This window comes from Triturus cristatus, chromosome 8 (assembly GCF_964204655.1).
Source record: "Triturus cristatus chromosome 8, aTriCri1.1, whole genome shotgun sequence".
NCBI classification, from domain to species: Eukaryota; Metazoa; Chordata; class Amphibia; order Caudata; family Salamandridae; genus Triturus; species Triturus cristatus.
The window spans coordinates 55,472,131-55,494,373 of NC_140591.1; the positions used below are offsets into that span (position 1 = coordinate 55,472,131).

The 22,243-nt window shown below is 37.6% G+C and overlaps 11 non-coding genes across 11 annotated transcripts; all 11 read right to left on the bottom strand.

Annotated features, from left to right (window-relative positions):
* Nucleotides 1-367: 367 nt before the first annotated feature.
* On the bottom strand, nucleotides 368-440 carry TRNAF-GAA (transfer RNA phenylalanine (anticodon GAA)). Its single transcript has one exon. It is a non-coding gene; the product is annotated as a tRNA-Phe (tRNA).
* Nucleotides 441-2,116: 1,676 nt separating this feature from the next.
* TRNAF-GAA (transfer RNA phenylalanine (anticodon GAA)) lies at nucleotides 2,117-2,189 on the bottom strand. Its single transcript has one exon. It is a non-coding gene; the product is annotated as a tRNA-Phe (tRNA).
* A 2,845-nt stretch (nucleotides 2,190-5,034) lies between these two features.
* Nucleotides 5,035-5,107, bottom strand: TRNAF-GAA (transfer RNA phenylalanine (anticodon GAA)). The gene has a single exon. It is a non-coding gene; the product is annotated as a tRNA-Phe (tRNA).
* A 2,844-nt stretch (nucleotides 5,108-7,951) lies between these two features.
* On the bottom strand, nucleotides 7,952-8,024 carry TRNAF-GAA (transfer RNA phenylalanine (anticodon GAA)). Its single transcript has one exon. It is a non-coding gene; the product is annotated as a tRNA-Phe (tRNA).
* Nucleotides 8,025-9,119: 1,095 nt separating this feature from the next.
* On the bottom strand, nucleotides 9,120-9,192 carry TRNAF-GAA (transfer RNA phenylalanine (anticodon GAA)). The gene has a single exon. It is a non-coding gene; the product is annotated as a tRNA-Phe (tRNA).
* A 1,676-nt stretch (nucleotides 9,193-10,868) lies between these two features.
* TRNAF-AAA (transfer RNA phenylalanine (anticodon AAA)) lies at nucleotides 10,869-10,941 on the bottom strand. The gene has a single exon. It is a non-coding gene; the product is annotated as a tRNA-Phe (tRNA).
* A 1,096-nt stretch (nucleotides 10,942-12,037) lies between these two features.
* Nucleotides 12,038-12,110, bottom strand: TRNAF-GAA (transfer RNA phenylalanine (anticodon GAA)). The gene has a single exon. It is a non-coding gene; the product is annotated as a tRNA-Phe (tRNA).
* A 2,256-nt stretch (nucleotides 12,111-14,366) lies between these two features.
* Nucleotides 14,367-14,439, bottom strand: TRNAF-GAA (transfer RNA phenylalanine (anticodon GAA)). Its single transcript has one exon. It is a non-coding gene; the product is annotated as a tRNA-Phe (tRNA).
* Nucleotides 14,440-15,527: 1,088 nt separating this feature from the next.
* On the bottom strand, nucleotides 15,528-15,600 carry TRNAF-GAA (transfer RNA phenylalanine (anticodon GAA)). Its single transcript has one exon. It is a non-coding gene; the product is annotated as a tRNA-Phe (tRNA).
* Nucleotides 15,601-18,445: 2,845 nt separating this feature from the next.
* TRNAF-GAA (transfer RNA phenylalanine (anticodon GAA)) lies at nucleotides 18,446-18,518 on the bottom strand. The gene has a single exon. It is a non-coding gene; the product is annotated as a tRNA-Phe (tRNA).
* Nucleotides 18,519-21,363: 2,845 nt separating this feature from the next.
* TRNAF-GAA (transfer RNA phenylalanine (anticodon GAA)) lies at nucleotides 21,364-21,436 on the bottom strand. Its single transcript has one exon. It is a non-coding gene; the product is annotated as a tRNA-Phe (tRNA).
* Between the last annotated feature and the right edge of the window lie 807 nt (nucleotides 21,437-22,243).

Below are 22,243 nucleotides of genomic sequence, written 5' to 3' on the forward strand. Positions count from 1 at the left end.
TCCTTTTTAGGGGACAAGGTAGGTAGAATTTTTTTTTCTAAACTCTGAATTGACTTATACTCTGAAACACAGACCTATATGGCCAGGGTGTACAAGCTATGTCATCTGACTACTGACAGTTTTGTATAAGGGGAATTGGAGGCTGATGCAGGCAAAGCTTTACTTTAAAATAAAGCAAGAAGTTGCAAATAAATGAGGCATAGTTGAATACAAGAGAGGTGGAAGCAAGTTTGAAAGGAAGACGGAAAGTAAATAATATGTTGAATTGATTGTGTTGTTGATCAGATTGATAAAAGGTTTTGATAAAGAAGAGCGTTGATTTAACTCCAAACAGCTTTTGTGACATGAAAAGCAGAAGTTGAAATTGTGCCGAAACCCGGGATTGAACCAGGGACCTTTAGATCTTCAGTCTAACGCTCTCCCAACTGAGCTATTTCGGCCTGCTGGTAGTTTGGGTCTTCATCCTTTCTTTTAAACTTCCCAAGAAAATAGATGCTCAACCTCATGCTAGAGCTATGTTTTAAGATGTCCTGTATCATTCATCACTTAACGGGTGCAATAGGTAAATAGCATTTTTCGGATCCAGGTTAGGTAGCTTTTGTTTTTTACTCTGAATGGACTAGCACCATATTACACAGAGGTATTTGGCCTGAGTAGGTAAGCTATGTCATCTGAATACTGAAATCTGTGTTCAAGGAGAAGTGGAAGCTGATGCAGACAAGAGTTTACTTTACAAAAAAGCATGAAATAGGAAACATTTGTAGTCGAAGCTGAATGCAAGAGAGGTGGAAGCAAATTTAGAAGGAGGACAGAAAGACAATTCTATGTTGAATTGATCATGTTGTCGATCAGTTGATCAAATATTTTGATAAATAAAGAAAGAAAAACTTGAGCTGATACCAAGAAATATTTTGTGAGAAGCAAGAAACCTCTCAGACTTTTCCGAAACCCAGCATTGAACAAGGGACTTTTAGATTTTCAATCTAACACTCTCCCAACTGAGCTATTTCATCCAGCTGGCCATTTTGGCTTTCTGTTGTATTTTTGATAATTGTTAAAGATAAATGCAGACCCTGGTCATTCTATCTGCATGTGCAGTTATGTGTTAAATTGTACAATATTATTCAGCAGCTAAATTGGTCTGATGGGTGAATTTCCTTTTTAGGAGCCAAGTTAGTTAGAAGATGTTTGTAAACTATGAATGGACTTATACTCAGACACACAGACCTATATGGCGAGGGTAGGCAAACTAGGTCATCTGACTACTAACAGTTTTGTATAAGGGGGACTCGAGGCTGATGCAGGCAAAGCTTTACTTTCAATTAAAGGAAGAATTGGCAAATAAAGCAGGTAAATTTGAATACAAGAGAGGTGGAAGCAAGTTTGACAGAAAGACAGAATGTAAAAAATATGTTGAAATGGTTGTCTTTTCGATCAGCTTGATAAAAGGTTTTGATCATTATAAACAACGTCAATATGAGTTGACTCCAAATAGCATTTGTGGCATGCAAAGCATAAGTTCAAAATGTGCCTAAACCCGGGATTGAACCAGGGACCTTTAGATCTTCAGTCTACTGCTCTCCCAACTGAGCTATTTCATCCAGCTGGCAATTTTGGCTTTCTGTTGTATTTTTTATAATTGTTAAAGATAAATGCAGAACCTGGTCACTCTATCTGCATGTGCAGTTATGTGTTAAATTGTCCAGTATTATTCAGTAGCTAAATTGGTCTGATGGGTGAATTTCCTTTTTAGGAGCCAAGTTAGTTAGATGATGTTTGTAAACTATGAATGGACTTATACTCAGAAACACAGACCTATATGGCGAGGGTCGGCAAGCTAGGTCATCTGACTACTAACAGTTTTGTATAAGGGGAACTGGAGGCTGATGCAGGCAAAGCTTTACTTTCAATTAAAGGAAGAATTGGGAAATAAAGGAGGCAAAGTTGAATACAAGAGAGGTGGAAGCAAGTTTGAAAGAAAGACAGAAAGTAAATAATATGTTGAATTAATTGTATTGTCGATTATCTTGATAAAAGGTTTTGATCATTATAAACAAAGTCAATATGAGTTGACTCAAAATAGAATGTGTCGCGTTCAAAGCAGAAGTTCAAAATGTGCCGAAACCCGGGATCGAACCAGGGACCTTTAGATCTTCAGTCTAACACTCTCCCAACTGAGCTATTTCGGCCTGCCAGCAGCTATAGTATTCAGCCTCTTTTTTTGAACAATCCCAGAACAGAGATGCAGAACCTGGATTTTCAATCTGAGGTTAGAGCTGTGTTTTAATGTGTCCTGCATTGTTCAGCAGCTAACTGGTGAAATGGGTGAGTAGCGTTTTTGGGATAAATGTTAGGTCGTTTTTCTTTTAAAACTCTGAGTGGACCAGCACTGTATTACACAGACGTATGTCGCCTGAGTAGGTAAGCTATGTCATCTCAATACTGACAACTTTGTTCAAGGAGAAGTGAAAGCTGATGCAGACAAGAGTTTACTTTGAAAAAAGTATAAAATGGGATAAATTCGTCATCAAAGTTGATGGCAAGAGAGGTGGAAGCAAGTTTAGAAGGAGGACAGAAAGACAACTTTTTGTTGAAGTTATCATGTTGTTGATCAGTTGATAAAATATTTTGAGAAATAAAGAAAAAAAAACTAGAGCTGATTTCAAGAAATATTTTGCAAGAATGTAGGATCCCCTCGCACTGTGCTGAAAGTCAGGATTGAATCAGGTACCTTAAGCTCTTCAGTCTAACGATCTCCCAACTGAGATATTTCAGCCAACAAGTCCCTGTGGCCTCCTGATGTATTATTAATAATTGTAGACGATACATACAGAACCTGGTCATTCTATTTTCGTTTATAGTTATGTGTTAAAGTGTCCAGTATCATTCAGCAGGTAACTTGGTCTGATGAGTGAATATCCTTTTTAGGGGACAAGGTAGGTAGAATTTTTTTTTCTAAACTCTGAATTGACTTATACTCTGAAACACAGACCTATATGGCCAGGGTGTACAAGCTATGTCATCTGACTACTGACAGTTTTGTATAAGGGGAATTGGAGGCTGATGCAGGCAAAGCTTTACTTTAAAATAAAGCAAGAAGTTGCAAATAAATGAGGCATAGTTGAATACAAGAGAGGTGGAAGCAAGTTTGAAAGGAAGACGGAAAGTAAATAATATGTTGAATTGATTGTGTTGTTGATCAGATTGATAAAAGGTTTTGATAAAGAAGAGCGTTGATTTAACTCCAAACAGCTTTTGTGACATGAAAAGCAGAAGTTGAAATTGTGCCGAAACCCGGGATTGAACCAGGGACCTTTTGATCTTCAGTCTAACGCTCTCCCAACTGAGCTATTTCGGCCTGCTGGTAGTTTGGGTCTTCATCCTTTCTTTTAAACTTCCCAAGAAAATAGATGCTCAACCTCATGCTAGAGCTATGTTTTAAGATGTCCTGTATCATTCATCACTTAACGGGTGCAATAGGTAAATAGCATTTTTCGGATCCAGGTTAGGTAGCTTTTGTTTTTTACTCTGAATGGACTAGCACCATATTACACAGAGGTATTTGGCCTGAGTAGGTAAGCTATGTCATCTGAATACTGAAATCTGTGTTCAAGGAGAAGTGGAAGCTGATGCAGACAAGAGTTTACTTTACAAAAAAGCATGAAATAGGAAACATTTGTAGTCGAAGCTGAATGCAAGAGAGGTGGAAGCAAATTTAGAAGGAGGACAGAAAGACAATTCTATGTTGAATTGATCATGTTGTCGATCAGTTGATCAAATATTTTGATAAATAAAGAAAGAAAAACTTGAGCTGATACCAAGAAATATTTTGTGAGAAGCAAGAAACCTCTCAGACTTTTCCGAAACCCAGCATTGAACAAGGGACTTTTAGATTTTCAATCTAACACTCTCCCAACTGAGCTATTTCATCCAGCTGGCCATTTTGGCTTTCTGTTGTATTTTTGATAATTGTTAAAGATAAATGCAGACCCTGGTCATTCTATCTGCATGTGCAGTTATGTGTTAAATTGTACAATATTATTCAGCAGCTAAATTGGTCTGATGGGTGAATTTCCTTTTTAGGAGCCAAGTTAGTTAGAAGATGTTTGTAAACTATGAATGGACTTATACTCAGACACACAGACCTATATGGCGAGGGTAGGCAAACTAGGTCATCTGACTACTAACAGTTTTGTATAAGGGGAACTCGAGGCTGATGCAGGCAAAGCTTTACTTTCAATTAAAGGAAGAATTGGCAAATAAAGCAGGTAAAGTTGAATACAAGAGAGGTGGAAGCAAGTTTGACAGAAAGACAGAATGTAAAAAATATGTTGAAATGGTTGTCTTATCGATCAGCTTGATAAAAGGTTTTGATCATTATAAACAACGTCAATATGAGTTGACTCCAAATAGCATTTGTGGCATGCAAAGCAGAAGTTCAAAATGTGCCTAAACCCGGGATTGAACCAGGGACCTTTAGATCTTCAGTCTACTGCTCTCCCAACTGAGCTATTTCATCCAGCTGGCAATTTTGGCTTTCTGTTGTATTTTTTATAATTGTTAAAGAAAAATGCAGAACCTGGTCACTCTATCTGCATGTGCAGTTATGTGTTAAATTGTCCAGTATTATTCAGTAGCTAAATTGGTCTGATGGGTGAATTTCCTTTTTAGGAGCCAAGTTAGTTAGATGATGTTTGTAAACTATGAATGGACTTATACTCAGAAACACAGACCTATATGGCGAGGGTCGGCAAGCTAGGTCATCTGACTACTAACAGTTTTGTATAAGGGGAACTGGAGGCTGATGCAGGCAAAGCTTTACTTTCAATTAAAGGAAGAATTGGGAAATAAAGGAGGCAAAGTTGAATACAAGAGAGGTGGAAGCAAGTTTGAAAGAAAGACAGAAAGTAAATAATATGTTGAATTAATTGTATTGTCGATTATCTTGATAAAAGGTTTTGATCATTATAAACAAAGTCAATATGAGTTGATTCAAAATAGTCTTTGTGGCATGCAAAGCAGAAGTTCAAAATGTGCCGAAACCCGGGATCGAACCAGGGACCTTTAGATCTTCAGTCTAACGCTCTCCCAACTGAGCTATTTCGGCCTGCCAGCAGCTATAGTATTCAGCCTCTTTTTTTGAACAATCCCAGAACAGAGATGCAGAACCTGGATTTTCAATCTGAGGTTAGAGCTGTGTTTTAATGTGTCCTGCATTGTTCAGCAGCTAACTGGTGAAAGGGTGAGTAGCGTTTTTGGGATAAATGTTAGGTCGTTTTTCTTTTAAAACTCTAAGTGGACCAGCACTGTATTACACAGACGTATGTCGCCTGAGTAGGTAAGCTATGTCATCTCAATACTGACAACTTTGTTCAAGGAGAAGTGAAAGCTGATGCAGACAAGAGTTTACTTTGAAAAAAGTATAAAATGGGATAAATTCGTCATCAAAGTTGATGGCAAGAGAGGTGGAAGCAAGTTTAGAAGGAGGACAGAAAGACAAATTTTTGTTGAAGTTATCATGTTGTTGATCAGTTGATAAAATATTTTGAGAAATAAAAAAAAAAAACTAGAGCTGATTTCAAGAAATATTTTGCAAGAATGTAGGATCCCCTCGCACTGTGCTGAAAGTCAGGATTGAATCAGGTACCTTAAGCTCTTCAGTCTAACGATCTCCCAACTGAGATATTTCAGCCAACAAGTCCCTGTGGCCTCCTGATGTATTATTAATAATTGTAGACGATACATACAGAACCTGGTCATTCTATTTTCGTTTATAGTTATGTGTTAAAGTGTCCAGTATCATTCAGCAGGTAACTTGGTCTGATGAGTGAATATCCTTTTTAGGGGACAAGGTAGGTAGAATTTTTTTTTCTAAACTCTGAATTGACTTATACTCTGAAACACAGACCTATATGGCCAGGGTGTACAAGCTATGTCATCTGACTACTGACAGTTTTGTATAAGGGGAACTGGAGGCTGATGCAGGCAAAGCTTTACTTTAAAATAAAGCAAGAAGTTGCAAATAAATGAGGCATAGTTGAATACAAGAGAGGTGGAAGCAAGTTTGAAAGGAAGACAGAAAGTAAATAATATGTTGAATTGATTGTGTTGTTGATCAGATTGATAAAAGGTTTTGATAAAGAAGAGCGTTGATTTAACTCCAAACAGCTTTTGTGACATGAAAAGCAGAAGTTGAAATTGTGCCGAAACCCGGGATTGAACCAGGGACCTTTAGATCTTCAGTCTAACGCTCTCCCAACTGATCTATTTCGGCCTGCTGGTAGTTTGGGGCTTCATCCTTTTTTTTTAAACTTCACAAGAAAATAGATGCTCAACCTCATGCTAGAGCTATGTTTTAAGATGTCCTGTATCATTCACCAGTTAACGGGTGCAATAGGTAAATAGCATTTTTCGGATCCAGGTTAGGTAGCTTTTGTTTTTTACTCTGAATGGACTAGCACCATATTACACAGAGGTATTTGGCCTGAGTAGGTAAGCTATGTCATCTGAATACTGAAATCTGTGTTCAAGGAGAAGTGGAAGCTGATGCAGACAAGAGTTTACTTTACAAAAAAGCATGAAATAGGAAACATTTGTAGTCGAAGCTGAATGCAAGAGAGGTGGAAGCAAATTTAGAAGGAGGACAGAAAGACAATTCTATGTTGAATTGATCATGTTGTCGATCAGTTGATCAAATATTTTGATAAATAAAGAAAGAAAAACTTGAGCTGATACCAAGAAATATTTTGTGAGAAGCAAGAAACCTCTCAGACTTTTCCGAAACCCAGCATTGAACAAGGGACTTTTAGATTTTCAATCTAACACTCTCCCAACTGAGCTATTTCATCCAGCTGGCCATTTTGGCTTTCTGTTGTATTTTTGATAATTGTTAAAGATAAATGCAGACCCTGGTCATTCTATCTGCATGTGCAGTTATGTGTTAAATTGTCCAATATTATTCAGCAGCTAAATTGGTCTGATGGGTGAATTTCCTTTTTAGGAGCCAAGTTAGTTAGAAGATGTTTGTAAACTATGAATGGACTTATACTCAGACACACAGACCTATATGGCGAGGGTAGGCAAACTAGGTCATCTGACTACTAACAGTTTTGTATAAGGGGAACTCGAGGCTGATGCAGGCAAAGCTTTACTTTCAATTAAAGGAAGAATTGGCAAATAAAGCAGGTAAAGTTGAATACAAGAGAGGTGGAAGCAAGTTTGACAGAAAGACAGAATGTAAAAAATATGTTGAAATGGTTGTCTTATCGATCAGCTTGATAAATGGTTTTGATCATTATAAACAACGTCAATATGAGTTGACTCCAAATAGCATTTGTGGCATGCAAAGCAGAAGTTCAAAATGTGCCTAAACCCGGGATTGAACCAGGGACCTTTAGATCTTCAGTCTACTGCTCTACCAACTGAGCTATTTCATCCAGCTGGCAATTTTGGCTTTCTGTTGTATTTTTTATAATTGTTAAAGAAAAATGCAGAACCTGGTCACTCTATCTGCATGTGCAGTTATGTGTTAAATTGTCCAGTATTATTCAGTAGCTAAATTGGTCTGATGGGTGAATTTCCTTTTTAGGAGCCAAGTTAGTTAGATGATGTTTGTAAACTATGAATGGACTTATACTCAGAAACACAGACCTATATGGCGAGGGTCGGCAAGCTAGGTCATCTTACTACTAACAGTTTTGTATAAGGGGAACTGGAGGCTGATGCAGGCAAAGCTTTACTTTCAATTAAAGGAAGAATTGGGAAATAAAGGAGGCAAAGTTGAATACAAGAGAGGTGGAAGCAAGTTTGAAAGAAAGACAGAAAGTAAATAATATGTTGAATTAATTGTATTGTCGATTATCTTGATAAAAGGTTTTGATCATTATAAACAAAGTCAATATGAGTTGACTCAAAATAGTCTTTGTGGCATGCAAAGCAGAAGTTCAAAATGTGCCGAAACCCGGGATCGAACCAGGGACCTTTAGATCTTCAGTCTAACGCTCTCCCAACTGAGCTATTTCGGCCTGCCAGCAGCTATAGTATTCAGCCTCTTTTTTTGAACAATCCCAGAACAGAGATGCAGAACCTGGATTTTCAATCTGAGGTTAGAGCTGTGTTTTAATGTGTCCTGCATTGTTCAGCAGCTAACTGGTGAAAGGGTGAGTAGCGTTTTTGGGATAAATGTTAGGTCGTTTTTCTTTTAAAACTCTAAGTGGACCAGCACTGTATTACACAGACGTATGTCGCCTGAGTAGGTAAGCTATGTCATCTCAATACTGACAACTTTGTTCAAGGAGAAGTGAAAGCTGATGCAGACAAGAGTTTACTTTGAAAAAAGTATAAAATGGGATAAATTTGTCATCAAAGTTGATGGCAAGAGAGGTGGAAGCAAGTTTAGAAGGAGGACAGAAAGACAACTTTTTGTTGAAGTTATCATGTTGTTGATCAGTTGATAAAATATTTTGAGAAATAAAAAAAAAAAACTAGAGCTGATTTCAAGAAATATTTTGCAAGAATGTAGGATCCCCTCGCACTGTGCTGAAAGTCAGGATTGAATCAGGTACCTTAAGCTCTTCAGTCTAACGATCTCCCAACTGAGATATTTCAGCCAACAAGTCCCTGTGGCCTCCTGATGTATTATTAATAATTGTAGACGATACATACAGAACCTGGTCATTCTATTTTCGTTTATAGTTATGTGTTAAAGTGTCCAGTATCATTCAGCAGGTAACTTGGTCTGATGAGTGAATATCCTTTTTAGGGGACAAGGTAGGTAGAATTTTTTTTTCCTAAACTCTGAATTGACTTATACTCTGAAACACAGACCTATATGGCCAGGGTGTACAAGCTATGTCATCTGACTACTGACAGTTTTGTATAAGGGGAATTGGAGGCTGATGCAGGCAAAGCTTTACTTTAAAATAAAGCAAGAAGTTGCAAATAAATGAGGCATAGTTGAATACAAGAGAGGTGGAAGCAAGTTTGAAAGGAAGACAGAAAGTAAATAATATGTTGAATTGATTGTGTTGTTGATCAGATTGATAAAAGGTTTTGATAAAGAAGAGCGTTGATTTAACTCCAAACAGCTTTTGTGACATGAAAAGCAGAAGTTGAAATTGTGCCAAAACCCGGGATTGAACCAGGGACCTTTAGATCTTCAGTCTAACGCTCTCCCAACTGAGCTATTTCGGCCTGCTGGTAGTTTGGGTCTTCATCCTTTCTTTTAAACTTCCCAAGAAAATAGATAATCAACCTCATGCTAGAGCTATGTTTTAAGATGTCCTGTATCATTCATCAGTTAACGGGTGCAATAGGTAAATAGCATTTTTCGGATCCAGGTTAGGTAGCTTTTGTTTTTTACTCTGAATGGACTAGCACCATATTACACAGAGGTATTTGGCCTGAGTAGGTAAGCTATGTCATCTGAATACTGAAATCTGTGTTCAAGGAGAAGTGGAAGCTGATGCAGACAAGAGTTTACTTTACAAAAAAGCATGAAATAGGAAACATTTGTAGTCGAAGCTGAATGCAAGAGAGGTGGAAGCAAATTTAGAAGGAGGACAGAAAGACAATTCTATGTTGAATTGATCATGTTGTCGATCAGTTGATCAAATATTTTGATAAATAAAGAAAGAAAAACTTGAGCTGATACCAAGAAATATTTTGTGAGAAGCAAGAAACCTCTCAGAATTTTCCGAAACCCAGCATTGAACAAGGGACTTTTAGATTTTCAATCTAACACTCTCCCAACTGAGCTATTTCATCCAGCTGGCCATTTTGGCTTTCTGTTGTATTTTTGATAATTGTTAAAGATAAATGCAGACCCTGGTCATTCTATCTGCATGTGCAGTTATGTGTTAAATTGTCCAATATTATTCAGCAGCTAAATTGGTCTGATGGGTGAATTTCCTTTTTAGGAGCCAAGTTAGTTAGAAGATGTTTGTAAACTATGAATGGACTTATACTCAGAGACACAGACCTATATGGCGAGGGTAGGCAAACTAGGTCATCTGACTACTAACAGTTTTGTATAAGGGGAACTCGAGGCTGATGCAGGCAAAGCTTTACTTTCAATTAAAGGAAGAATTGGCAAATAAAGCAGGTAAAGTTGAATACAAGAGAGGTGGAAGCAAGTTTGACAGAAAGAGAGAATGTAAAAAATATGTTGAAATGGTTGTCTTTTCGATCAGCTTGATAAAAGGTTTTGATCATTATAAACAACGTCAATATGAGTTGACTCCAAATAGCATTTGTGGCATGCAAAGCAGAAGTTCAAAATGTGCCTAAACCCGGGATTGAACCAGGGACCTTTAGATCTTCAGTCTACTGCTCTCCCAACTGAGCTATTTCATCCAGCTGGCAATTTTGGCTTTCTGTTGTATTTTTTATAATTGTTAAAGAAAAATGCAGAACCTGGTCACTCTATCTGCATGTGCAGTTATGTGTTAAATTGTCCAGTATTATTCAGTAGCTAAATTGGTCTGATGGGTGAATTTCCTTTTTAGGAGCCAAGTTAGTTAGATGATGTTTGTAAACTATGAATGGACTTATACTCAGAAACACAGACCTATATGGCGAGGGTCGGCAAGCTAGGTCATCTGACTACTAACAGTTTTGTATAAGGGGAACTGGAGGCTGATGCAGGCAAAGCTTTACTTTCAATTAAAGGAAGAATTGGGAAATAAAGGAGGCAAAGTTGAATACAAGAGAGGTGGAAGCAAGTTTGAAAGAAAGACAGAAAGTAAATAATATGTTGAATTAATTGTATTGTCGATTATCTTGATAAAATGTTTTGATCATTATAAACAAAGTCAATATGAGTTGACTCAAAATAGTCTTTGTGGCATGCAAAGCAGAAGTTCAAAACGTGCCGAAACCCGGGATCGAACCAGGGACCTTTAGATCTTTAGTCTAACGCTCTCCCAACTGAGCTATTTCGGCCTGCCAGCAGCTATAGTATTCAGCCTCTTTTTTTGAACAATCCCAGAACAGAGATGCAGAACCTGGATTTTCAATCTGAGGTTAGAGCTGTGTTTTAATGTGTCCTGCATTGTTCAGCAGCTAACTGGTGAAATGGGTGAGTAGCGTTTTTGGGATAAATGTTAGGTCGTTTTTCTTTTAAAACTCTAAGTGGACCAGCACTGTATTACACAGACGTATGTCGCCTGAGTAGGTAAGCTATGTCATCTCAATACTGACAACTTTGTTCAAGGAGAAGTGAAAGCTGATGCAGACAAGAGTTTACTTTGAAAAAAGTATAAAATGGGATAAATTTGTCATCAAAGCTGATGGCAAGAGAGGTGGAAGCAAGTTTAGAAGGAGGACAGAAAGACAACTTTTTGTTGAAGTTATCATGTTGTTGATCAGTTGATAAAATATTTTGAGAAATAAAGAAAAAAAAACTAGAGCTGATTTCAAGAAATATTTTGCAAGAATGTAGGATCCCCTCGCACTGTGCTGAAAGTCAGGATTGAATCAGGTACCTTAAGCTCTTCAGTCTAACGATCTCCCAACTGAGATATTTCAGCCAACAAGTCCCTGTGGCCTCCTGATGTATTATTAATAATTGTAGACGATACATACAGAACCTGGTCATTCTATTTTCGTTTATAGTTATGTGTTAAAGTGTCCAGTATCATTCAGCAGGTAACTTGGTCTGATGAGTGAATATCCTTTTTAGGGGACAATGTAGGTAGAATTTTTTTTTCTAAACTCTGAATTGACTTATACTCTGAAACACAGACCTATATGGCCAGGGTGTACAAGCTATGTCATCTGACTACTGACAGTTTTGTATAATGGGAATTGGAGGCTGATGCAGGCAAAGCTTTACTTTAAAATAAAGCAAGAAGTTGCAAATAAATGAGGCGTAGTTGAATACAAGAGAGGTGGAAGCAAGTTTGAAAGGAAGACAGAAAGTAAATAATATGTTGAATTGATTGTGTTGTTGATCAGATTGATAAAAGGTTTTGATAAAGAAGAGCGTTGATTTAACTCTAAACAGCTTTTGTGACATGAAAAGCAGAAGTTGAAATTGTGCCGAAACCCGGGATTGAACCAGGGACCTTTAGATCTTCAGTCTAACGCTCTCCCAACTGAGCTATTTCGGCCTGCTGGTAGTTTGGGTCTTCATCCTTTCTTTTAAACTTCCCAAGAAAATAGATGCTCATCCTCATGCTAGAGCTATGTTTTAAGATGTCCTGTATCGTTCATCAGTTAACAGGTGCAATAGGTAAATAGCATTTTTCGGATCCAGGTTAGGTAGCTTTTTTTTTTACTCTGAATGGACTAGCACCATATTACACAGAGGTATTTGGCCTGAGTAGGTAAGCTATGTCATCTGAATACTGAAATCTGTGTTCAAGGAGAAGTGGAAGCTGATGCAGACAAGAGTTTACTTTACAAAAAAGCATGAAATAGGAAACATTTGTAGTCGAAGCTGAATGCAAGAGAGGTGGAAGCAAATTTAGAAGGAGGACAGAAAGACAATTCTATGTTGAATTGATCCTGTTGTCGATCAGTTGATCAAATATTTTGATAAATAAAGAAAGAAAAACTTGAGCTGATACCAAGAAATATTTTGTGAGAAGCAAGAAACCTCTCAGACTTTTCCGAAACCCAGCATTGAACAAGGGACTTTTAGATTTTCAATCTAACACTCTCCCAACTCAGCTATTTCATCCAGCTGGCCATTTTGGCTTTCTGTTGTATTTTTGATAATTGTTAAAGATAAATGCAGACCCTGGTCATTCTATCTGCATGTGCAGTTATGTGTTAAATTGTCCAATATTATTCAGCAGCTAAATTGGTCTGATGGGTGAATTTCCTTTTTAGGAGCCAAGTTAGTTAGAAGATGTTTGTAAACTATGAATGGACTTATACTCAGACACACAGACCTATATGGCGAGGGTAGGCAAACTAGGTCATCTGACTACTAACAGTTTTGTATAAGGGGAACTCGAGGCTGATGTAGGCAAAGCTTTACTTTCAATTAAAGGAAGAATTGGCAAATAAAGCAGGTAAAGTTGAATACAAGAGAGGTGGAAGCAAGTTTGACAGAAAGACAGAATGTAAAAAATATGTTGAAATGGTTGTCTTATCGATCAGCTTGATAAAAGGTTTTGATCATTATAAACAACGTCAATATGAGTTGACTCCAAATAGCATTTGTGGCATGCAAAGCAGAAGTTCAAAATGTGCCTAAACCCGGGATTGAACCAGGGACCTTTAGATCTTCAGTCTAACACTCTCCCAACTGAGATATTTCGGCCTGCCAGCAGCTATAGTATTCAGCCTCTTTTTTTGAACAATCCCAGAACAGAGATGCAGAACCTGGATTTTCAATCTGAGGTTAGAGCTGTGTTTTAATGTGTCCTGCATTGTTCAGCAGCTAACTGGTGAAATGGGTGAGTAGCGTTTTTGGGATAAATGTTAGGTCGTTTTTCTTTTAAAACTCTGAGTGGACCAGCACTGTATTACACAGACGTATGTCGCCTGAGTAGGTAAGCTATATCATCTCAATACTGACAACTTTGTTCAAGGAGAAGTGAAAGCTGATGCAGACAAGAGTTTACTTTGAAAAAAGTATAAAATGGGATAAATTCGTCATCAAAGTTGATGGCAAGAGAGGTGGAAGCAAGTTTAGAAGGAGGACAGAAAGACAACTTTTTGTTGAAGTTATCATGTTGTTGATCAGTTGATAAAATATTTTGAGAAATAAAGAAAAAAAAACTAGAGCTGATTTCAAGAAATATTTTGCAAGAATGTAGGATCCCCTCGCACTGTGCTGAAAGTCAGGATTGAATCAGGTACCTTAAGCTCTTCAGTCTAACGATCTCCCAACTGAGATATTTCAGCCAACAAGTCCCTGTGGCCTCCTGATGTATTATTAATAATTGTAGACGATACATACAGAACCTGGTCATTCTATTTTTGTTTATAGTTATGTGTTAAAGTGTCCAGTATCATTCAGCAGGTAACTTGGTCTGATGAGTGAATATCCTTTTTAGGGGACAAGGTAGGTAGAATTTTTTTTTCTAAACTCTGAATTGACTTATACTCTGAAACACAGACCTATATGGCCAGGGTGTACAAGCTATGTCATCTGACTACTGACAGTTTTGTATAAGGGGAATTGGAGGCTGATGCAGGCAAAGCTTTACTTTAAAATAAAGCAAGAAGTTGCAAATAAATGAGGCATAGTTGAATACAAGAGAGGTGGAAGCAAGTTTGAAAGGAAGACAGAAAGTAAATAATATGTTGAATTGATTGTGTTGTTGATCAGATTGATAAAAGGTTTTGATAAAGAAGAGCGTTGATTTAACTCCAAACAGCTTTTGTGACATGAAAAGCAGAAGTTGAAATTGTGCCGAAACCCGGGATTGAACCAGGGACCTTTAGATCTTCAGTCTAACGCTCTCCCAACTGAGCTATTTCGGCCTGCTGGTAGTTTGGGTCTTCATCCTTTCTTTTAAACTTCCCAAGAAAATAGATGCTCAACCTCATGCTAGAGCTATGTTTTAAGATGTCCTGTATCATTCACCAGTTAACGGGTGCAATAGGTAAATAGCATTTTTCGGATCCAGGTTAGGTAGCTTTTGTTTTTTACTCTGAATGGACTAGCACCATATTACACAGAGGTATTTGGCCTGAGTAGGTAAGCTATGTCATCTGAATACTGAAATCTGTGTTCAAGGAGAAGTGGAAGCTGATGCAGACAAGAGTTTACTTTACAAAAAAGCATGAAATAGGAAACATTTGTAGTCGAAGCTGAATGCAAGAGAGGTGGAAGCAAATTTAGAAGGAGGACAGAAAGACAATTCTATGTTGAATTGATCATGTTGTGGATCAGTTGATCAAATATTTTGATAAATAAAGAAAGAAAAACTTGAGCTGATACCAAGAAATATTTTGTGAGAAGCAAGAAACCTCTCAGACTTTTCCGAAACCCAGCATTGAACAAGGGACTTTTAGATTTTCAATCTAACACTCTCCCAACTCAGCTATTTCATCCAGCTGGCCATTTTGGCTTTCTGTTGTATTTTTGATAATTGTTAAAGATAAATGCAGACCCTGGTCATTCTATCTGCATGTGCAGTTATGTGTTAAATTGTCCAATGTTATTCAGCAGCTAAATTGGTCTGATGGGTGAATTTCCTTTTTAGGAGCCAAGTTAGTTAGAAGATGTTTGTAAACTATGAATGGACTTATACTCAGACACACAGACCTATGTGGCGAGGGTAGGCAAACTAGGTCATCTGACTACTAACAGTTTTGTATAAGGGGAACTGGAGGCTGATGCAGGCAAAGCTTTACTTTCAATTAAAGGAAGAATTGGGAAATAAAGGAGGCAAAGTTGAATACAAGAGAGGTGGAAGCAAGTTTGAAAGAAAGACAGAAAGTAAATAATATGTTGAATTAATTGTATTGTCGATTATCTTGATAAAAGGTTTTGATCATTATAAACAAAGTCAATATGAGTTGACTCAAAATAGTCTTTGTGGCATGCAAAGCAGAAGTTCAAAATGTGCCGAAACCCGGGATCGAACCAGGGACCTTTAGATCTTCAGTCTAACACTCTCCCAACTGAGCTATTTCGGCCTGCCAGCAGCTATAGTATTCAGCCTCTTTTTTTGAACAATCCCAGAACAGAGATGCAGAACCTGGATTTTCAATCTGAGGTTAGAGCTGTGTTTTAATGAGTCCTGCATTGTTCAGCAGCTAACTGGTGAAATGGGTGAGTAGCGTTTTTGGGATAAATGTTAGGTCGTTTTTCTTTTAAAACTCTGAGTGGACCAGCACTGTATTACACAGACGTATGTCGCCTGAGTAGGAAAGCTATGTCATCTCAATACTGACAACTTTGTTCAAGGAGAAGTGAAAGCTGATGCAGACAAGAGTTTACTTTGAAAAAAGTATAAAATGGGATAAATTCGTCATCAAAGTTGATGGCAAGAGAGGTGGAAGCAAGTTTAGAAGGAGGACAGAAAGACAACTTTTTGTTGAAGTTATCATGTTGTTGATCAGTTGATAAAATATTTTGAGAAATAAAGAAAAAAAAACTAGAGCTGATTTCAAGAAATATTTTGCAAGAATGTAGGATCCCCTCGCACTGTGCTGAAAGTCAGGATTGAATCAGGTACCTTAAGCTCTTCAGTCTAACGATCTCCCAACTGAGATATTTCAGCCAACAAGTCCCTGTGGCCTCCTGATGTATTATTAATAATTGTAGACGATACATACAGAACCTGGTCATTCTATTTTCGTTTATAGTTATGTGTTAAAGTGTCCAGTATCATTCAGCAGGTAACTTGGTCTGATGAGTGAATATCCTTTTTAGGGGACAAGGTAGGTAGAATTTTTTTTTCTAAACTCTGAATTGACTTATACTCTGAAACACAGACCTATATGGCCAGGGTGTACAAGCTATGTCATCTGACTACTGACAGTTTTGTATAAGGGGAATTGGAGGCTGATGCAGGCAAAGCTTTACTTTAAAATAAAGCAAGAAGTTGCAAATAAATGAGGCATAGTTGAATACAAGAGAGGTGGAAGCAAGTTTGAAAGGAAGACGGAAAGTAAATAATATGTTGAATTGATTGTGTTGTTGATCAGATTGATAAAAGGTTTTGATAAAGAAGAGCGTTGATTTAACTCCAAACAGCTTTTGTGACATGAAAAGCAGAAGTTGAAATTGTGCCGAAACCCGGGATTGAACCAGGGACCTTTAGACCTTCAGTCTAACGCTCTCCCAACTGAGCTATTTCGGCCTGCTGGTAGTTTGGGTCTTCATCCTTTCTTTTAAACTTCCCAAGAAAATAGATGCTCAACCTCATGCTAGAGCTATGTTTTAAGATGTCCTGTATCATTCATCACTTAACCGGTGCAATAGGTAAATAGCATTTTTCGGATCCAGGTTAGGTAGCTTTTGTTTTTTACTCTGAATGGACTAGCACCATATTACACAGAGGTATTTGGCCTGAGTAGGTAAGCTATGTCATCTGAATACTGAAATCTGTGTTCAAGGAGAAGTGGAAGCTGATGCAGACAAGAGTTTACTTTACAAAAAAGCATGAAATAGGAAACATTTGTAGTCGAAGCTGAATGCAAGAGAGGTGGAAGCAAATTTAGAAGGAGGACAGAAAGACAATTCTATGTTGAATTGATCATGTTGTCGATCAGTTGATCAAATATTTTGATAAATAAAGAAAGAAAAACTTGAGCTGATACCAAGAAATATTTTGTGAGAAGCAAGAAACCTCTCAGACTTTTCCGAAACCCAGCATTGAACAAGGGACTTTTAGATTTTCAATCTAACACTCTCCCAACTGAGCTATTTCATCCAGCTGGCCATTTTGGCTTTCTGTTGTATTTTTGATAATTGTTAAAGATAAATGCAGACCCTGGTCATTCTATCTGCATGTGCAGTTATGTGTTAAATTGTACAATATTATTCAGCAGCTAAATTGGTCTGATGGGTGAATTTCCTTTTTAGGAGCCAAGTTAGTTAGAAGATGTTTGTAAACTATGAATGGACTTATACTCAGACACACAGACCTATATGGCGAGGGTAGGCAAACTAGGTCATCTGACTACTAACAGTTTTGTATAAGGGGGACTCGAGGCTGATGCAGGCAAAGCTTTACTTTCAATTAAAGGAAGAATTGGCAAATAAAGCAGGTAAATTTGAATACAAGAGAGGTGGAAGCAAGTTTGACAGAAAGACAGAATGTAAAAAATATGTTGAAATGGTTGTCTTTTCGATCAGCTTGATAAAAGGTTTTGATCATTATAAACAACGTCAATATGAGTTGACTCCAAATAGCATTTGTGGCATGCAAAGCATAAGTTCAAAATGTGCCTAAACCCGGGATTGAACCAGGGACCTTTAGATCTTCAGTCTACTGCTCTCCCAACTGAGCTATTTCATCCAGCTGGCAATTTTGGCTTTCTGTTGTATTTTTTATAATTGTTAAAGATAAATGCAGAACCTGGTCACTCTATCTGCATGTGCAGTTATGTGTTAAATTGTCCAGTATTATTCAGTAGCTAAATTGGTCTGATGGGTGAATTTCCTTTTTAGGAGCCAAGTTAGTTAGATGATGTTTGTAAACTATGAATGGACTTATACTCAGAAACACAGACCTATATGGCGAGGGTCGGCAAGCTAGGTCATCTGACTACTAACAGTTTTGTATAAGGGGAACTGGAGGCTGATGCAGGCAAAGCTTTACTTTCAATTAAAGGAAGAATTGGGAAATAAAGGAGGCAAAGTTGAATACAAGAGAGGTGGAAGCAAGTTTGAAAGAAAGACAGAAAGTAAATAATATGTTGAATTAATTGTATTGTCGATTATCTTGATAAAAGGTTTTGATCATTATAAACAAAGTCAATATGAGTTGACTCAAAATAGTCTTTGTGGCATGCAAAGCAGAAGTTCAAAATGTGCCGAAACCCGGGATCGAACCAGGGACCTTTAGATCTTCAGTCTAACACTCTCCCAACTGAGCTATTTCGGCCTGCCAGCAGCTATAGTATTCAGCCTCTTTTTTTGAACAATCCCAGAACAGAGATGCAGAACCTGGATTTTCAATCTGAGGTTAGAGCTGTGTTTTAATGTGTCCTGCATTGTTCAGCAGCTAACTGGTGAAATGGGTGAGTAGCGTTTTTGGGATAAATGTTAGGTCGTTTTTCTTTTAAAACTCTGAGTGGACCAGCACTGTATTACACAGACGTATGTCGCCTGAGTAGGTAAGCTATGTCATCTCAATACTGACAACTTTGTTCAAGGAGAAGTGAAAGCTGATGCAGACAAGAGTTTACTTTGAAAAAAGTATAAAATGGGATAAATTCGTCATCAAAGTTGATGGCAAGAGAGGTGGAAGCAAGTTTAGAAGGAGGACAGAAAGACAACTTTTTGTTGAAGTTATCATGTTGTTGATCAGTTGATAAAATATTTTGAGAAATAAAGAAAAAAAAACTAGAGCTGATTTCAAGAAATATTTTGCAAGAATGTAGGATCCCCTCGCACTGTGCTGAAAGTCAGGATTGAATCAGGTACCTTAAGCTCTTCAGTCTAACGATCTCCCAACTGAGATATTTCAGCCAACAAGTCCCTGTGGCCTCCTGATGTATTATTAATAATTGTAGACGATACATACAGAACCTGGTCATTCTATTTTCGTTTATAGTTATGTGTTAAAGTGTCCAGTATCATTCAGCAGGTAACTTGGTCTGATGAGTGAATATCCTTTTTAGGGGACAAGGTAGGTAGAATTTTTTTTTCTAAACTCTGAATTGACTTATACTCTGAAACACAGACCTATATGGCCAGGGTGTACAAGCTATGTCATCTGACTACTGACAGTTTTGTATAAGGGGAATTGGAGGCTGATGCAGGCAAAGCTTTACTTTAAAATAAAGCAAGAAGTTGCAAATAAATGAGGCATAGTTGAATACAAGAGAGGTGGAAGCAAGTTTGAAAGGAAGACGGAAAGTAAATAATATGTTGAATTGATTGTGTTGTTGATCAGATTGATAAAAGGTTTTGATAAAGAAGAGCGTTGATTTAACTCCAAACAGCTTTTGTGACATGAAAAGCAGAAGTTGAAATTGTGCCGAAACCCGGGATTGAACCAGGGACCTTTTGATCTTCAGTCTAACGCTCTCCCAACTGAGCTATTTCGGCCTGCTGGTAGTTTGGGTCTTCATCCTTTCTTTTAAACTTCCCAAGAAAATAGATGCTCAACCTCATGCTAGAGCTATGTTTTAAGATGTCCTGTATCATTCATCACTTAACGGGTGCAATAGGTAAATAGCATTTTTCGGATCCAGGTTAGGTAGCTTTTGTTTTTTACTCTGAATGGACTAGCACCATATTACACAGAGGTATTTGGCCTGAGTAGGTAAGCTATGTCATCTGAATACTGAAATCTGTGTTCAAGGAGAAGTGGAAGCTGATGCAGACAAGAGTTTACTTTACAAAAAAGCATGAAATAGGAAACATTTGTAGTCGAAGCTGAATGCAAGAGAGGTGGAAGCAAATTTAGAAGGAGGACAGAAAGACAATTCTATGTTGAATTGATCATGTTGTCGATCAGTTGATCAAATATTTTGATAAATAAAGAAAGAAAAACTTGAGCTGATACCAAGAAATATTTTGTGAGAAGCAAGAAACCTCTCAGACTTTTCCGAAACCCAGCATTGAACAAGGGACTTTTAGATTTTCAATCTAACACTCTCCCAACTGAGCTATTTCATCCAGCTGGCCATTTTGGCTTTCTGTTGTATTTTTGATAATTGTTAAAGATAAATGCAGACCCTGGTCATTCTATCTGCATGTGCAGTTATGTGTTAAATTGTACAATATTATTCAGCAGCTAAATTGGTCTGATGGGTGAATTTCCTTTTTAGGAGCCAAGTTAGTTAGAAGATGTTTGTAAACTATGAATGGACTTATACTCAGACACACAGACCTATATGGCGAGGGTAGGCAAACTAGGTCATCTGACTACTAACAGTTTTGTATAAGGGGAACTCGAGGCTGATGCAGGCAAAGCTTTACTTTCAATTAAAGGAAGAATTGGCAAATAAAGCAGGTAAAGTTGAATACAAGAGAGGTGGAAGCAAGTTTGACAGAAAGACAGAATGTAAAAAATATGTTGAAATGGTTGTCTTATCGATCAGCTTGATAAAAGGTTTTGATCATTATAAACAACGTCAATATGAGTTGACTCCAAATAGCATTTGTGGCATGCAAAGCAGAAGTTCAAAATGTGCCTAAACCCGGGATTGAACCAGGGACCTTTAGATCTTCAGTCTACTGCTCTCCCAACTGAGCTATTTCATCCAGCTGGCAATTTTGGCTTTCTGTTGTATTTTTTATAATTGTTAAAGAAAAATGCAGAACCTGGTCACTCTATCTGCATGTGCAGTTATGTGTTAAATTGTCCAGTATTATTCAGTAGCTAAATTGGTCTGATGGGTGAATTTCCTTTTTAGGAGCCAAGTTAGTTAGATGATGTTTGTAAACTATGAATGGACTTATACTCAGAAACACAGACCTATATGGCGAGGGTCGGCAAGCTAGGTCATCTGACTACTAACAGTTTTGTATAAGGGGAACTGGAGGCTGATGCAGGCAAAGCTTTACTTTCAATTAAAGGAAGAATTGGGAAATAAAGGAGGCAAAGTTGAATACAAGAGAGGTGGAAGCAAGTTTGAAAGAAAGACAGAAAGTAAATAATATGTTGAATTAATTGTATTGTCGATTATCTTGATAAAAGGTTTTGATCATTATAAACAAAGTCAATATGAGTTGATTCAAAATAGTCTTTGTGGCATGCAAAGCAGAAGTTCAAAATGTGCCGAAACCCGGGATCGAACCAGGGACCTTTAGATCTTCAGTCTAACGCTCTCCCAACTGAGCTATTTCGGCCTGCCAGCAGCTATAGTATTCAGCCTCTTTTTTTGAACAATCCCAGAACAGAGATGCAGAACCTGGATTTTCAATCTGAGGTTAGAGCTGTGTTTTAATGTGTCCTGCATTGTTCAGCAGCTAACTGGTGAAAGGGTGAGTAGCGTTTTTGGGATAAATGTTAGGTCGTTTTTCTTTTAAAACTCTAAGTGGACCAGCACTGTATTACACAGACGTATGTCGCCTGAGTAGGTAAGCTATGTCATCTCAATACTGACAACTTTGTTCAAGGAGAAGTGAAAGCTGATGCAGACAAGAGTTTACTTTGAAAAAAGTATAAAATGGGATAAATTCGTCATCAAAGTTGATGGCAAGAGAGGTGGAAGCAAGTTTAGAAGGAGGACAGAAAGACAACTTTTTGTTGAAGTTATCATGTTGTTGATCAGTTGATAAAATATTTTGAGAAATAAAGAAAAAAAAACTAGAGCTGATTTCAAGAAATATTTTGCAAGAATGTAGGATCCCCTCGCACTGTGCTGAAAGTCAGGATTGAATCAGGTACCTTAAGCTCTTCAGTCTAACGATCTCCCAACTGAGATATTTCAGCCAACAAGTCCCTGTGGCCTCCTGATGTATTATTAATAATTGTAGACGATACATACAGAACCTGGTCATTCTATTTTTGTTTATAGTTATGTGTTAAAGTGTCCAGTATCATTCAGCAGGTAACTTGGTCTGATGAGTGAATATCCTTTTTAGGGGACAAGGTAGGTAGAATTTTTTTTTCTAAACTCTGAATTGACTTATACTCTGAAACACAGACCTATA